The sequence below is a fragment of the Nematolebias whitei genome, chromosome 2, assembly GCF_014905685.2.
Source record: "Nematolebias whitei isolate Nwh7 chromosome 2, NemWhi1, whole genome shotgun sequence".
Taxonomy (NCBI): Eukaryota; Metazoa; Chordata; class Actinopteri; order Cyprinodontiformes; family Rivulidae; genus Nematolebias; species Nematolebias whitei.
In genome coordinates this window covers 40,615,532-40,634,211 of record NC_056499.1, presented here as the reverse complement: position 1 = coordinate 40,634,211, position 18,680 = coordinate 40,615,532, and positions in this window count along the sequence as shown.

The following is an 18,680-nucleotide window of genomic DNA, read 5'->3' as shown; positions in this document are numbered from 1 at the left end:
AGACCATTTATCTGCAAAAGATAGTGAATTGATTAGATGTCCATCCATCCATCCATTATCTTTACCCGTTTATTCCATTTTGGGTCACGGGGGTCGCTGGTGCCCATGTCCAGCCATCACTGTGTGAGAAGGGGGGACACCCTGGAGAGGTCTCCAATCCATCACAGGGACACATAGAGACAAATGAGACAAACAACAATTCACTCTCTCACTCACACCTAGGTATAATTTAGAGTTACCAATCAGTCTAACATGCATGTTTTTGGTCTGTGGGAGGAAACCGGAGTACCCGGAGAAAACCCACGCATGCACAGAGAGAACATGCAAACTCCACCCAGAAAGGTCCCGGGCCAGGATTTGAACCAGGGTAACCTGCTCGCTGAGAGGCAGCAGCTCTACCCACCGAGCCACCGTGCTGCGCACACTCAGCTACTACCACACCAAATTTTAGCTCAACATCTGTAAAACTGAGTCAATTATAGCCATTTGTTTGTTTGCTAAGTTCAATAAGCTGAGTTTTCTAAATTTGTTGAACGTAGCAATAATTTTGAATTGGGTAGGTTCCAAAAGGTAACGAGTTGTTTCTAACAAAGTTCAGTCAGGTCCTCTGGATGGTTTCTTTTTTTGTTGAAACGTTTCGTCCTTCATCCAAAGGACTTCATCAGTCCGAGGAGCCACAACAAACTCTGTCCCACAAGCAGCACTCACATAGTGGACCAACCAGTTAGATTGTGATAAGATGGTTTCTGGGGCCCTCCCTCTCCCCCGTCAACTCCTCTGAGGCAACCATAGCCAAAGTGGTTCAAAATATCAACGAAACATGAACTTTGATGTAATGAGTTGTAGATGTACAGTATATCTAGTGATTACTAACGAATCGTTTCATTTTAATCCATCTAGTGACATATTTTGCTAACAAACAAACATGTGACCAAAAATCCCCTACCTTTTGCCTTTTTAGCTGCAGGTGATATATCGGTGACTTGATCAGTCTTGACCTAAACAGAAGGCAGACTAGAGAGACCGGGAGCAGGTGACTGTGTTGCAGCAGATGCTGTTTGCCTGCCTGTCTCTTTAGTTAGCTGTGCAAGTCTGAAAGTATTCTACAGGTAGATCTATGAACATTAGCAGACTGAAAACTGCCTGAAACATCCACCTGCCTCTGTTGAAGAAAAACAAAAACAATGTTTTTGACGTGTTCTGCCTATCACAATAGTTCAGTAGACAAACTGAACAGAGATCCACTTAGATCCATCTCAGAGTGTTCCAGCTGTGGACAGAAGGAACTTTTTGCCTACTGTGTAAAATTGTCCCGCATCACCAAAAATGGAAACAGTTTCATACACACAAACTGACAGAACTGTCAATTCTGCAGATACTACGGACCTTTTGCCTCACAGATACATTGCTTGAGGCCCAAAGAGACAAGAGCAATGCATCTTCCAGCCCTGGCTCTGTCCCTGCTCTGCTATCTAAATTCTCCTCTCCTTGCAGTCTGTCAGGAAACAATAGATTTGCTGACTTGTACAAGGAGCTGATAATGGGAAAGGATAAGAACAAATGTTGGAATTTCTCTTTGTGTAAAATCGTTGCAGAGCCTGAGCTGCAGCAGAGTCTTGTGAGTTCACATGCTGTATGATGTCATTGCTAAGGTCCCGTCTGCATTTTGATGTACTGGTTCTGTCTCCCGAGAGATTTACATTTTCCTAGAAGCTTTTCCAGAAACACAAGCTTTCCAAATTCATGTGGTTGAATAAGAAGGTAGAAGTCAGGCAATTTCTGTCGGTTTCTCTAAGTGTTTGTCTGTCTGTGGGCAAAATATTTTATCAGCCACTTTACAGATTTGAATGAAACTCTCAGAAAGTAAATACTTTTGAATTCAATGTAATTCACGATTGCCACCACAGCTAATCAAATGGCTCTGACTCAGTCAATTTAACAGCTTTTCAGCAACAATTAGGTGAGATACAAGCTGGGTGCTAATTATACAAAGTCTGTGTTTAAAATACGTTATTAACAATTAGTCAACCCTGCCTGTTAGCAAAATATCTTACAAGCCACAGGATGGATTTGAATGAAACTTTCAGAAAGTAATCGTTGCAAGACTTTTACAACTGAATGATTTATGGAGTCAACCCCATTCAAGATGGCCGCTACAGCCAACTCACCTCAGTAAAAAAAACAAAATGGTTACATTTAATCAATTCTGAGGTCAAATTTGATGTGGTAGTAGCTGAAAGTCGTTCACAACATATATTTTGAGAGCTAACAAAATTTTATTAAGATTTTACCCAAACATCTGAACTTTCAATTATTTCTCAACAGTGGAGACTTTAGCCTCTTTTTGGGGGGTGCTCAAGCACCCCTAAATTTTAACTCAGCACCCCAGAAAAACTAAGAAACCATCATTAGGATTTTGTAAGAAAGCTCAGTTCTCAAATCTTAGATTCACCAAAATATTTAATAAGTTTGGGGGGGAAATGGAACGGGTCAGTAAAATCTGTTTTTTGCACAAGTCAGATCCTCGTCACCACCTGTCAATCAATCCAGAATGCTCATCAGCAACTATGGGAGCCAAGACGGGGTAGAGGCAGAGCAGCCAACTCTGGACCCAAAAGTTCCAGGCTTGATCCCCAGTCACTGCACATCTGGTGGTGTCTCTGAGCACCACACCCTATCCCCAATTGCTCCCTGGGTGCCTTCAATAGCTGCCCACTGCTCCACCTGGTGGTGGATGGGTTAAATGCAGAGAGCCAATTTCACCATTGTATGAGAACAAACAATGATGACAACACATACACATTATTATTATTATTATTATTATTATAACTGACCAATAGGCGATCTCAGTTTGTTCTGAAGTGAAACTCCCCTTACCTGCAGGAGCTGCACCTCCTTCTCCTCTGACAACATAATTGGGGTTTTGCATAATGAACACTTTGCGGTCAGAGGGATTTCATGAAAAATCATCAGAAAAAGTGGTTAAACATGAGTGGAGAATATGTAATACAGATTAAGAATAAAGACACGCATAACCTTGAACGTTTAGAGGGTGGAATACAGTTTATTCCATTTCCAAAACTGAAACAGAGTCTGGAAAATATAAAAGTTGGATAAAGCCCTGCGGGACCTCATGAGCAGCTGAATACAACAGTGATAAACAGGAAGTACTGCAAGTTCATCTGTATGAAGGTAAGTGTAGGTAAATCCTCCATTTTCTGTCATAATTACATTGTATGATTAATGGTTAAATTAAAAGTTAATGCTTAAAGCTAGATGTGCTTTGTTTTGTGGGTTTTCTATGTAAATATATGTTGCAGCTTCTGGTTGAACAGGTTTAGTCTTTGTTTGCTCTGATCCTTTAAAAGACCTATTTGTGACTGAGCTCCTCTTTTACAGCCATACCACCCTGAACACACCTGATCATGTGATCTCGGAAACTAAACAGTGTCAGGCCTGGTTATGGATGGGTAACCATGTGGGAATACCAGGCGCCAAAAGCTTTTGCACTTTTCACAAACCACAACTTGGGGTGTGTTGTTAAAGCTGAAAGCAATGTCAGTACTGGGTACTAAGCACCCTAAAAGGTCAGATCCTAGAATTGCCCCTGTTTCTCAAAATCATCTAAAACCCTGGAATGAAAGGTGGCAGTAGATTTTGCAGGAATATGAAGCACAAACGAATTATTCAAGTTGTGCAAATTGATGGTCCGGTGCGTTCAAGTCCCAGCACCATGGAAGCAAGTTAAGTCAAATTGTAGATTTGCTCACAAACTAATTTCCTTTTTTTTTTTTTTTTTTTAAAAAAAAACAATAAATAAACCCCACCACCCTCGGGGAAAAATTTAAAATAGTATGCCCCCCCCCCCCCTCCTAGAATTGCAGCACATGAAACAATGTGCAAACTTCAAAACATGACGCCTACTAGTTCAAATACTGCCAGTACAAATACTCCAGTATTTCATACACCCCATCCCTGAAGAACAGCTACATGTGAAACTGGTAATTAACTGAACACTGCCTCCATTTGCCTTGGAAGAAGATCAGAAGTGGGTAGGTTTTACAGAGCATGAAGTCATGTGTCTGATTGGTGCAGCTGGCAAAGAGCTGAAGAGATGTGATGATCTGGTTTGTTTACCGCAGCATTAACATCATGCCGAAATTAAAGGTCTAACATTCCCTGAAGGAATGCATATCACCCGCTGCCTTTCATGCCACAGTTTTAAACTAAGACTGTATTATGTTGAGAAATGACACAGTTATGATCACGCATCTTGAACTGGATTAACTCTGAAACTCATTTAGCTATAGATGTTTATACAATGATTATGTTCTGAGAGTTTCACTCAAATCTGTCCTGTGGTTGATGAGAGATTTTGCTGATAGATAAAAAAAAAAAAGAGTTGACTGAGACGGTAAATGCCAACGTTTTGAGCGATTGTACTCCAAATGAACTCCAGAAAGCGAAAAACAAAACTCCAAATAAAACATTTGTGCAATCTGTTAGAAAGGTGACGCTGTAGAGCAGTGGTTAGACCTGTCGCCTCACAACATTAATGTTGCAGGTTTGCCTCCTGGCCTTTTTGTGTAAATTTTACATGTTTTAACCTGATTTCCTCCCACAGACCAAAAACATGCACTCTATGTTAACTTGTAACACTCAATTTTAATTTGGTGTCTTGTTTGTCTTTATGTGTCCCTATGATGGACTTGTGACCTGTCCAGTGGTGGGATGTAACTAAGTACAAGTACGTTACTGTACTTAAGTAATTGTTTCATGTATCTGTACTTTACTTAAGTAGAGTTAAATGTGAGTATTTTTTACTTTTACTTCACTACATTTTACATTAAGTATATGTACGTTCTACTACACTACATTTCTATAATGAGTTGCGTTACAAGTTACATTCATGTTGCAGTTTTTTTTGTTTGTTTGTTCTTTAGTTTGAAAGTAACCAATGGTGAGAGGAGAGTTGATCCATTGAATCACTGCAAAGTGGACAGGTAACGTTAGACCCACCTTCCAGAAGAGCTGGACCAATGCTGTATACTTTAGTATATACATCATTGAACTGAGCGCACCCACAGCACCACTAACACACCCAAAATGGATTCCACCATGGAGTCAGCCAGAAGATACGTGCCACCCATGGCCTTATAATAATAATAATAATAATGTCATCACAATGTCAGCACTGTATGTTTCCATACAATGGCGAAATTAGTCTCTGCATTTAACCCATCCACCACCAGGTGGTGCAGTGGGCAGCTATTGAAAGCGCCCGGGGGGACATTTTGGGGATGAGACGTGCTGCCCAGAGACGCCACGTGATGTGCAGTGACTGGGGATCGAACCTGGGACTTTCGGGTCTTGAAAGACTATTGAAAGATTATTGAAATATTATTGAAAGATTATTGAAAGATTATTGAAAGATTATTGAAAGATTATTGAAAGATTATTCAGTACAACAGGACAGATTCTCTCTCCTAAAAGAACCAAACTGGACTCAAAAACTTTGAAAAACAACTTCTTCTGAACTTGAACATTAAATTCTTGCTGCAATATTAAAATGTGTCAGTTCATGGATGTTAGGAGACAAGAGATGTCTCCAAATGGCTCGACACTCAGGTCCAAGTTTTGAAAATGGTGTCAGGAAGTTAAAATATTGTTCACTATTGACCCAGTACAAGTTGACTAGACAGTATTTTAACTAGAGTTGATGACAAACTGGAGTTGAAATGATCAGATGTTCCTTTGTTCAGTCTAATGCTCCTTTTTTCAGACAGACAACTTGTACTTAAGTACAGTGTTTGAGTACTTTCTCCACCACTGGACCTGTCCAGGGTGTCTCTGCCTCTCACACCATGACTATTGGAGATAGATACCAGTTGCTTCATGGTTGTGAAGCAGCTGGTATCTTTGGCAGTTGTATGTATGCTTATAATGTAGAAATGGAGGCAGGCGTGTTTGATGCACCATCAGCTACCATCAGTTAGTCGTAAAGTGTGATAAAGACTTCGTTAAGGTTTTAGTTTCTTCCCCTCAGTGAAAGGTTGCAGTATGGAAAGGAGATAGCAGCGGTATGAGTACGTTCAAATCCATGTGGCATGACTCATAAGACAAAAACGGTCATTTGGGAGCCTCATCTATCATGATCATCGTGTTGTAATGGAAACACAGACATTTCCCAATCGTACTGTCTGTGTAGAGGCCATCCTCCTGGGTGCTGCAGACAGATTGCATTCTATTCCTTGTATTTCACGCTGAAAACTTGCATTTTTTAGGGGAAAGAAAGAAAAAAAAAGATAAAATCTCTTGCTGTGAAGTGCATGTTTGAACAGCAGCTGCAGGAAAAACCCTGGACTGAATAGTCGTCAAATTCTCCCGAGCATCTTCAGTGTTCACGTGTTGCATAGCAGCCATGAAAAGAGCAGCAGGAAAAGAAGATGTAAAAAAGTGCTACACGAAAATAAGCATCAGAGCTGCTTTTGTGATTTTCTTTAGTTTTACAGAAGGAAGGGAGATAGCACTACGTATTAATTTTTTTTACAGCCACACCACTGCAAGTTCTTACAAACTGCACGTTCGATTTTCCTTGTCCTCATTCAATTTTTTATCAAGGTTAAAGAAAAATGGATTGAGAAAGATATATAAAAAAAAGAAGGCAATCTGAGATCAATGTCCTGCACCTCATCTTGAGCTCACCTTCAGACCCATCCAGCTGTTCCCTTATCTGGATTCACTTAACCTGGATTACCCTGCCTGCTCAAACCCCACCCCCCCAGCTGCCGTCTCACCTGCTCTCTGCTGACCGATCTAACATCAATCTAACAATTCTCTTTGTCTTAAGATAAACCAGAACTCCATGTTGCTCTGCAGGACTCCCAGATTAGTTTAAAAGACTTTAATTTCATCAAACACTGTTCAGATTTTTTAATGATTATGCATTTTGGATTGTGTCTCTGTGTCTTTTGCATGACTCTTGAGTTTGTGAGGAATCTGTTCTCCTTCACATGTGAGACTCATCTCTCTACACCTCCTGTAGAAACCCCCCTGGTGTTCAGTCAGTCCGAATGATGACTTTTTAACAATCAGTTGTTATGATGATCTTTATATCCCTGCCATGTAATTTGTCATGACTGAACAGTAACATTAAAACGGTTTTGTCTTTTACCTTTTAGGTTTTCTGCTGCAGAACATGGTAGAGGTCTACGAAAAGGACAGAAGTGAAAGTTATCAACTCATTTGTCGTAATTTAACTGAAGCTTTTTTTTTTTTGCATTTTTAACCTTGTCCAGTTAAAGTTCCTGTAATTTAGTCCAGATTGAACAATCAAAAGTTAACCTATAAAACATCATATCTTATTCATCATGTTTTTCATTTTGTCTTTTGTTTTAGATAGACGGCTAGAGCTCAGCTGGTAGAGTTGTTGCCTCTCAGCGAGAAGGTTGCCGGTTCAAATCCCAGCCCAGGACCTTTCTGGGTGGAGTTTGCATGTTCTCTCTGTGCATGCGTGGGTTTTCTCCAGGTACTCCGGTTTCCTCCCACAGATCAAAAACATGCATGTTAGGCTGATTGGTAACTCTAAATTGTCTCTAGGTGTGAGTGAGAGAGTGAATGATTGTTTGTCTCTATGTGTCCCTGTGATGGACTCTCCAGGGTGTCCCCCGCCTCTCATACAGTGATGGATGGACATGGGCGCCAGCAACCCCTGCGACTCAAAAAGAAAGAAGCAGGTAAAGATGATGGATGGATGAATTTTAAAATCAGTTTGGAATGGGAGGGGACGCCAAGACCGGTGTTATGTGTTCATGTTTTTATCTGTTAAAAGACGAGCTGCTGTGTTAAGAATGGTTTGTAAGTGATGCAGAGGATTTATCCAATCCAGCATACAAAGCATTACAATAGTCCAATTGAAAGGTAATAAAAGCATGAATCACTTTTTCAAAAATCTTTAGTGGGGAGACATGAGTTCCCCACATGGGGCAACAACACCACCAGCCTGATCAAGAAGCTCATCAGAGACTCTACTTCCTCAGGCGGCTGAGACGAGCTGGACTGGGAAGCTCAGTCCTCACCTCCTTCTGCAGGTGTGCAGTGGAGAGCATCCTGTGCTCCAGCATCAACGTGTGGCATGGAGGCTGCACAGCTCATCAGTGATTGGAAAATTGTCATTGAAGCGCTTGGAAATTATTGGATGTACATCTATAAAATATTAATTTCTGACGCCACCCCAACTCAAATTAATTCACAGTTTATTTATTATTGCCAACCCAAAAATGGCCATAGCTCAGTCAAATTTACAGATATTTAACTAAAACTTGATGTGGTAGTAGCCGAGTCATTCTCAAAACATATGCTGAGCTCCATGTGAGATATCACAATTTTGCATGAGATCATGCATAAAGTTTGACCAAAACAGCTGTAATTCCATCCCTTGTCATAATAATCTTAGTGTAGCCAGGGCACCTCATCCCCCGGAAGTAAGTCCATATATGGAGGATGCTGTGACCGAGTGTAGCTGGCTCGTTATGAGGGCATGTACATGGATTTAAGAGCAGGTAGATGGCTGAGGATCAGATCTGGCTACTCGGGTCGGTTACTGGCTGGAGGTGGATTGGTGATGACAGAAGGAAGTGACGGATCAGAAAGCGAACCGGGCGGTATGGAAATAGGGTTGGGAGATTTGAAAACTGGAATATTGTTCGGAAAAAGAAGCGGAAGAAGAGTTTAAATAGTAAATCAGATGATAGCGATGGCGTCAGAGAAGAGTTATCAAAGAGAACAAGAGAAGAACATAAAGTCATCCTCAGACTAGCTCAAGATGGGGCTACATTTGGCAGCTGGAACCCAGTACAGCTAACAAAAGCAATAAAGAAAGAAATTGGAGAAGTAAAGAGCGCTAGAGTTTTGAGAAACGGGAATCTGATGATTTTTTTGTAAAGATGCAGGACAAAATGAAAGAACAATTAAGATGAACAAACTGAATGGTAAAAGAGTACAAAGTTCTCTAACTAATGATAGCCTCGTCAGGGGAGTTGTCACAGGAGTCCCAGTAAATGGATCAACAGATGAATTTAAAGCAAACATTACTAACGCTAAAGTAAAGGAAGTCAAACGCATGAAAACAAACAGATGGAATCAAATGTGACAGCCCATCAATACAAATTACCTTTGAAGGAAATAAACTCCCAGAGAACATGTATGTAGGATGCATGTGTTATGAAGTCAGGCTGTATAGTCCCCCACTGCTGAGATGCTTTAAATGTCAGAGGTTTGGACATGTCGCAGCAGCTTGTAAAGTGAAATCCACACTCCAGTCCAGTTGGTGGCGGTAATGCGCTTAAAATAAGTTTGCCAACCAGCAATAAAGTCCATAGAAGAAGAAGAAGGATCAGATCCCATGCTGATCTGAGCTGATTGAACACTGGTCCTGGTAGAGGTACATCTGTTTTGAATGATGTCTCTTTTTGAAGCTTTGTTTCATCTCAATTGCTCCTTTTGATTTTATGGGTTAGATCCTCTTTAGCGGGAGTGATGCACGAGGAGCACTGACTGGTTTCAATTATCAGGAGGTAAAACTAATCGTTCTCATTTTGGTGTGGTTATTTGAGGTGCTGGTCTAACTTGGTTTGTTGTTTTTCTGTGTAGGTTGGCCTGCTACTCTTTCAGTTTGGTTTTAATTAGTGTTTAGTCTCAGTAGTTTTTATTATTAATTGAGACCATTCCCCAGATTTTTTGGAGGGTAAAGGAAGGGGACATTAGCGTTCAGTCCTCTGGCTTATTTTAAAGGGTTCAAAGCTGTTTTTATTAGACTGAAGAGATTAGTAGAAGGGGAGTTTTATTTCTGTTGGGGAACATCCAGGTGTATTTATTTATTTTGCTTTTTAATTATCAGCCAAATTTATCTAAATTGGTTTTAACATCATTTCAGCTGAGAGGTTCCCAGGGCCAGCATAGCCCTATGTTTTAGCTTTCATTTTTATTCTGTATAATAAACTGTTTAAGATTTTATTCTGAGTACACTAGCCCTTAGACCAGGGCAATTTTTATATTCCTGTGAACCAAATAAAATGTATCTTACTTGCAAGCAATGCCTCTGTTAAGTCTTACAAACTTATTTGTGTGAAGAAGGGAGAATTTGAGGTTCTCCTTCATTCACTATAGTTAACAGTGATTGTGCCTCAGGTCACATTAGTTTAATACGAACCTGAAAGGCAGGGGGTGATATGCATTCCTTCAAGAACTGTAAGGTGTTCTTGCTTTACAATTTTGGACTGTTTTTTTCCCCCATGTTTCCTACTTCAGTAGCCGAGTATGTTTTCTTTAATGAAGATTTCCTTTAGCTGCTTGCCTCCTCAGCCTCAGTCTGTATTTAGGCCCTACAGTAAACCGAATAACAATATGATTTAGGAAACAACTTTTCAGACACTACAGTTGAATTCAGTGTGGGCCTGGTGTCAGCGGGTGCCAATGTCTGAAAATAACCCCCAACTTCAATCAAGAGGAGCAGTCCAAGCCTGGCTGCTGAATCACTGAGAGTCAGGTTCAGTTTGGGAACGGATCTCAAAGCTGGGATTCAATTTCAACGTGGGCGGCACTTTATTGCAAACGAGGCACTTAAATGCTGATATGCTTCTAACCTCACTTTATAAGCCTTCAGTAGATACATTTTGAAACAACATCTTTGGATTTTTCTTTAAGTTCTTGCTTTTGTACTGAATGAAAAAGCTCCTCCTCTGTCAGTTTTTTGTTTTGTGCTGTCCATTTTCCACGAGTAGAGCTTTCGGCAGAGAGATAATGATAGAGGGGAGCTCCTCCGGACCACTCTGGTTCTCTGAAAGTCTTATCATTCAGTAACTTCAGCAGTGCAGATTTATTTTATTTTTTTAAATCAAAGTTCAGATCTATAGAAGTACCAAAAGTCAAGATGACTTTCTTTGTGAGTGCTCTTTCTCCGCACCTTGGACAAAAGCAACCTGTGTGTCTGTGGTGGTTTATGAAAGTATTATTCAAGCAAACAAAATATAACAATGTTGTTGTGAACAAAACGGACTATCCAGGTTAAAATACTGAAGAGCACGATGCCCTTTTGTTCTTGTAAAGGCAACAAACATCAGGGGGAACAAGTCAGCAGTCGCCTTGCCTTTTAATTAAGCGTTATTATTAGTTTAAGATGTAATAATAATAAATCAACAGAAACTTGGGAGATACCGTGATACGAAGACGAAAACCAGCTGACAAAGAAAAAAAGTTTTGTTTTACTCTCCCGTGTCATTGAGGCTGGGCGCTGACAGGATGAGGAATGAAAAATGGGATTTTTTTCCACATCGTAAATCCCACTGATGTTCATTGCAGACAGCAGTTTATGTAAGAGTTACGTAACCCTGTCTTTCATTTTCCAATTATATATTACCAACACAAATGGCCAGGCAGTGAGAGGATATTTACAGACTGTCTACATAAATGTTCTGTGGAGACAATAGCTCAAATAACTTTAAACTAGTTAATGTAGCATTCTTATATATCGTGTCAATATTTCAGAATTTTACAAGTTTCAAAACAGCTGGATTTAAAGGCCAAGCATCCCTTTAAAGGATGCATATCACCCACCGCCTTTCATGTCGGAGTGTTAAACTACGATCACGTTATTGTTAGAGGCGACAGAGTTCAAGTTGTGATCGAACCTTATTGTGAGGTCATGAAAAACCATCACTCTCAGCTACTAGCACAGAAAAGCTCAGGTCAGTATTTGTAAAACTGACAAATTTATAACACTGTTCAGTCAGGTCATTTGGATGGATTTTTTTGCTGAGACGTCTCATCCTTCATCCAAAGGACTTCAGTCCAAGGAGCCACAAACATCCTTTGGGTGAAGGATGAAATGTCTCGGCAAAAAAGAAACTGTCCAGATGACCTGACTGAACGTTGTTGGATTTATACCTGGATTATTAGTGACAAATTTATAGTTTTGTTGTTGTTGTTTTGTTTTTTGTAGGTTAAGGTGAGTGACCGTAGCTGTCGTGGCCACTTTGAATTAATCAGTTGTATCATTCAAGCCCGTCCTGTGGTTCATGGGAGTTTTCACCAACATGAGACTTAATTAAAACAACGTTTTTAAAGCAGATCTTGCATGATCGGTTAGTGCTTCAAGTATGTGCTGGAAATGATCCTCAGCTACTTCCTCTCAATACTTTAGCTCAGTGTTTGTAAAACTGGTGGAGTTATAACCGTTTTGGTGTTTGATAAAGGTGCTCAGCTGTGGCGGACATCATTATTTGGGTTATGAAAGCACAAGAGCAAATGCAGTGCTTACAGTGCATCCCATTGATAATACACCTGCAAAATGTACAGTAAACAAATTTCAGACAAATATATGTAGATAAACCTGCTTTTAATTTTTAAAAAGGATAAAAGGTAACACCTGGCTTTAACTATTCTGTGGCCATCGTCTAATCACCCTGTGTAATGATGCTTCCAAGGATTAAAGTTCATGCTCAATAATCCAGGTAAACAAAGCCGGGTCCTCTGGACAGTTTGTTTGTGTTGCAATGTTTTGTTTTTCATCCAAAGGACTTCATCAGTCTGAGGAGCCACCACAAACTGAGTCCTACAAGCAGCACACTCACATAGTGGACCAACCAGTTTGATGATGATAAGATGGTTTCTGGAGTTCACCCTCTCCCCCGTCGACTCCAGCCATGGCCAAAGTGGTTCAAAACCATCTTATCACCATCAAACTGATTGGCTCACTATGTGAGTGTGCTGCATATCGGACTGAGTTTGTTGCAGCTTCTCGGACTGATGAAGTCCTTTGGATGAAAGACGAAACGTCTCAACTCAAAGAAACAGTCCCGAGGACCTGACTTAACTTTGTTGGATCCTTCCAAGGAGTTAATTTCCTGATGTTTCCATGATCAGACTCCACTAAAGCAGTGACTGCAGCCTCTTTGAGGCCAGTTTAAAATGTGCACCAGTTTTAGGGGAGGCCATTGCCACAGAAACTGCATTTAGCTCAAAATTGGTGTGATGGTAGTATACAGTTGTGCCAAGCACACGCTCTGAGCAATAACAGCTCATGTCAAATATCATATGACATTGTGCATATTTTTTTAGGTTTTACTAAAATGGCTATAACTCTGTCGACATAAGTTCATCACAAAAAACTAGAATGAAAGGTGGTGGGTGATCTGCATGTCTTCAAGAAATGCTAGGGCTTTGATTTGTTTGGTTTCCAGTACATCAGAACACAATAGAGCCATGAAGAATGTGTTTTTGCACTGCTTTTATGAAATAAGCTATAACTTTCAAAACAAAAAATGTCCTCACTGAGCTTATATCATTCAGCAGAACTTCGTGTAACTCTGAAACCATGCCTTCAGCCTGCTGGGGTTTAAACTGCGCAGCAGATTATTTCTGTCCTTCTAAACGCCTGGAGGTCTTCACGTCACTAAACAAATCCAAGCTATGGAATGATTAATGTGAGGGAAAAGAATGACTGATTGATGAATTTACCAGACTTTTTTGTTGAAAGGTTTAATGTAAACTATACAACAGAATTATGACGTTTTAAACCACAGACTTGTTTACATAAACCATTTTTAAGGATAATTAATCCTGTTCTTATAAAGTGGATGTCAGTTGTTTCTAATTAATAAAAGGCCAAGGGGTACATTCTGAAACAAAAAGGGGAACTTTAGAAAGTTTAATATCAGCAAATAAATATTTAAAGATCACAGTTTTATTAGAAATTAATACTATTTAAATTCTTAAGTGTTTTAGCAGATTTTTAATGGTTTTCAGGTGATGTGGGTTTTTATATAATACATAGAAACTCTGCATAAGCACAATGTATTGTGCAGATTTGTGCAAATTGTGTTGTGCAAAAGTTGCTTCAGCTTTTATTTTTCATTTAAATATTAACATTATTGTTTGTCAGATGATCCATGGTCTGATTTTCTGGCATCATTATGTAACTACGAAGATAATTTAGTCTCAACAGTAGTTACAAATGTGTACTACAAGATTCACAAATGCATAAACACTTTTCAAACGTGCACATTTCAATTTGCACCAGTAGGAATAATCTGTGCATACAAAATAATCAAATACACGTGCACAGATCACCTGCTGTGGACGAATCAGTCGACATGAGCGCATGGATCAGCTGCCTGTGAGTGAGACTTTTGAGACTTTCTTACTGCTCCAGATGCACAAAGGCAACGCTGCATTCATGTGCTGGTGAAAAGCTGGGACATCTGAGTCTTGCCAGATTTACTGAGTTATTGGGAAAATGTCATGTTTCTGCCCTCTTCATGCTCTGCTCTCAAGCTTTGCCTCTCAACCACATCCACTTACAGTTGCATTTGGGCCCAAAATATCCGGCCCCAGCCCGTGGGAATTCCACCCGACATGACAAATTAACAGTAATTACAGGTCTGAAACCGAACACCCCCCCCCCCCCCCGGACATTTTTAATTAAGCTTTGACTGCTTATATAGTTATTAAAGGTCGGCGGATGCGTGCGGCTGAATAAAAGGGGCAGAAGATCAGAGCTGAGGGGATGTTTGTCTTTTCATGGCCGCCAAAGCACATTAAATCCCTGCTTCTGCATTATTCAGACATGGACCCTGCTCTGACATGTCTGCTTTGGGATCTCACCTGCTTGGATCATCGGCCACGCGCATCCACTGAGTGCAGCGGCTGAACGTCCATTTGGGCGATGGATTGTTTCCTGGCAGTACCGATAGTCCTATCTGAAGCTTAAATTAACTTTATTTTACCTCTTTCAAGGCTGGTCAGCTCGTGGTGAAATGGCCGCATGCGGCTGGTGATTGTATGACAATCCATGTTGGCATATAATTGGATTGTGTAGCAAGCCATGTTGCCATATAATTAGATTGCAGCTGATCCACTGACATAATCAAAAGCCCGACACCGGCCCAGCCAGCACATTATTATGGCCCGGCGGCTTCAGGCCCGGGTTAGAAATTATAGCTCTACACCCACTCTACACTCACAGCTCAATCAGCTTCATGCTCTGCACCTGCTGTATGCTCTATTTAAGAGCTCTTGTCTCACTACTCCTTGCCAGATTATCGAACCTCTCACAGAAGTACATGTCTAACGTAATGTCTTATTTGCCTTTTTTGTCTCGACCTCACGCCTGCCTTTTGGATTTCCTGCTTTGCCTGCTCCTTGTCTGTATTGGATTACTCTCCCTGACCATGGTATTGACCCCTCCTTCAAGAAGGGTTTCTCTGCAGACTGAAAGTGGGTGTTTCTAAAGGACAAACACTGATTGGCTAGCTGCATTTGCTGGCCCTTTAGTTAAGTTACATCAGCTCATTTTTAAAATTGAAGGTTTCTAAGAAACGTTGTTATATCTGCTGTCAAACACAAGAAGATTCTCTTTTGCTCTTGGGTTGTAGCTGCACCTGACACAGGTTAGCTTGAGTGTGGTCTGGGTACAATGAAATATGAAGCATCTGAAGTGAAACCTGCTCCCATTTGTCAAAAAGTCTGGTCTCTATTAAAGATCATGAGTCCTATAACGAGATAATGGCCCAAAACAAAAGCTAAAAACAAAATGTTCTCTTTAGAAATGCTCTTCAATGAGATCTGATCTATGACAGGAGCTGAAACATGGAGTAGGATTGACCCTTAAAATGTGAGACAGCTGAGGAAGTTAACCAGTAAACAGAAATATCTGCTCCAGTTGCAGAAATCTTACAAAAACTGACAATCACTCATCTGCAGTGACTGATTTAAAAGTTTGAACAAGAAAATGTGAAGTTAAAGGAAACATCCTTTGTCCCAAAGCCAGTTTAAGTATCATTATTATTTTGGCTACTTTATTTTTTTTTTCTTTATGAATTGATTTGAACTATTTTCCTATTATTAAACAACCAAAACAGATTTTTTTTTTTTTTTATGTAATGGCTGGGTATTAAAAAAAACAAGCATTTAGCCCTCCCCACTACTCATTTATGCTGCTCTTATTTTGAAATGTAACTGGAAGTTCTGTGTTAAAAGAGGCGGAAAGAGAAGTTATGGAGATGCCGCTAATGTCGAACAGACAATCTGCCTGCCGTTATACTCAGGTTATACTTGCTTAATAAGTCCTCTGAGTCTCAATGTTTGTAAACCCCCCCCCCCCCCCCCACCCCCCAGAGGCTGTTATTACATTATTGTAAACTATACTGCATTTTATTGTATTCTTCTGTATTCTTTTAATAAAGATATGGGGAAAACACCAGTAATTGTATTTTAAATGTACGTGCATATGTGTTTTAATATAGGTGTTACTGTATGAAGACCAAGTTAGAAATGTGTCTTTTACCAATAACTCAGTAAATCTGGTAAGTCTCAAACGTCCCATTTATTTACTAGCACGTGAACGCAGCATTACCAGGAGTGGTAAGAAAGTCTCAAAAGTCACATTCACAGTTGATCCGTGCGCTCATGTTGACTGATTTGTCCACAGCAGGTGATTTGTGCACGTGTATTTGACTATTTTATATGTGCACTTCTTTCCTAGTTGTGGAAATTGAAATATGCACATTTGAAAAAGTGATTATACATTTGTAAAACTTGTGGTACGCCTGTGGATCTTACTGTACGTGTACTAATCTTGTACGCTTGTGTGACTACTTTTGAGACTGATTTGTCTTTGTATGCTGAAGGTTTGAAGAGGAGTGGTGCTGCTTCCAGCCGAGATGCAGGAAATAATCTGACGTGTTTGTCTTTGGTGATGATTGTGTTCAGATATTTTGTTTTTTTGATTGTGTTCAAATATTGTTTGGACTCTCTCAGGGCGTCTGCAAATGGCCTGATCAATCACTGGATTACTGGATGACAGTGTTCCCACATGCACAACACAAATGATGTGGAGTTAATTGCCGGTGTGGTTTTTGTTTCAAAATAAATTAGAATTAAGAAGAAATAATTAGTATGTTTTTGCTATTACAGAAATCAATGCTTTGTTGGGAGTGAAAGTCTGGAGATTGTGATTTTAGCAAATAAAAAGGAAACTTTTTGGAGAGTTAAGATTATTTTCTCAATAGTTTGTATTTGAATAATGTTACAGAAAGAAAAACAAATATTTAAGAAGTACACATTTCTAAAATTGAACTTTCCTTCTGTGATTTGGTGAAGTTTGGAGTGGCTTTGTTTTTCCTGACGTGCTTGAAGACAAGTTGTTCAGCTCTGTCGGGCTCTTTTACAATCGACTTGCTTTCCTAAAAGCATCACAAGTCCTCATTTTCAACTTCTGGGGGGTTGTCCGTGTGCTTCATTTCATCCAAGAACTTAAAGCAGTTTGTTTTTAGTTCATCAGCACTAAATGTGAAGGGGAATTTTTGTTTGATTTATCAAAACTTTACCAAAAATATGCTTTCTACTGGAAGTGTTTCTTCTCGAGCCTGACTCCTGCACGTCAGGACCATAAATAATCAGCCGTGCTGTGGAAAGAAGGAGCGCAGGACTCCGCAGAGGTGCATGATCATATATCTGTTTACACAGGGAAGACATGCACACTCAGTGGATTTAAGTTTTATCAACCTCCATGTCGGCTCTTCAGTTAGAGCAGCTTGTTGATTTTTAAAAATTATTATTTCCGTTGCTGCAGCAGCTTCAACAAAACAAGTTCTGCTCTTTCATTGAAACTGTGTTTGTTTCAGCCTTTAACACCACTCGAGTATACACCCTGCTGTTTTTTGTAGGAGTAAACACTTACATGTTCTAGATTAGTGCCTTTTGGGCTCTCGTTACTCAACAGATTCTTACTTCCTTTGAACCAAACCTAACTTGTCATTTGTCAGAAAATGACCAAATAACAGCGTTAGTGAACATGACTTTACATTTCAAGGATCATATTTTACTTTATGTACACAGACTTGGTACGGCAACGATTACAAGGGTTTTACATGACATATTCTTTAATAAAACAAGTGTGTGTGTGTGGGGGGGGGGGGGAGATTTCTCTAAGACACTTTTCCTGAACCACAAGACAGAAATAAAAGGTCCAAACATTCCTGCTAGTGAAAAGGTTGTAAGCGCAATCATCCAGGTAGATAACAATAAAAAAGGTTAAATCGTGTCATCTGGACCAGTTTCCAGTTGGTCTTGGTTGTCCTCAGGATGTTTCTGTGAGTAACAAGTTGGCCATCTGGCATAAAACATTTGATTGATGTACATGATGACTGATTGTTTTGCACGTGTTAAAAGTCTACTTTTGAGATTACAGCAGGAGGTTGGCTCGAGGCTACCTATGGGCCAGATCTGGTTGGCTGGCTGTAGACTGAGGAAGTCCTCTGGATGTGGGACGAAATGTTTCTCACTTAAAGAAACTGGTCCAGATGACACCGTTTAACCTTTTTTATTGCTGCTAGTGATTTAGTGAGAACACAAATTGCCAAGTATCCATGTGTCAGAAGATTTGGACACGTAACTCTAGAGGCAGAAATACAATCTAATAGTAGTAATCATGGTTTGATTAGTGTTCAGATGTGTGACAACAGAAAATGTTGTCATTGTCTTAGTGTTGGTTATATTATGGTCAGTTACCGTTCTTACTGTATTTCCCATTGTAATCAACCTCCCAGTGAAACCTTAAAAAGACTAAAGGATCTTTGTGACGTGTACTGATATGTGACGTGTACTGATGTGTGACGTGTACT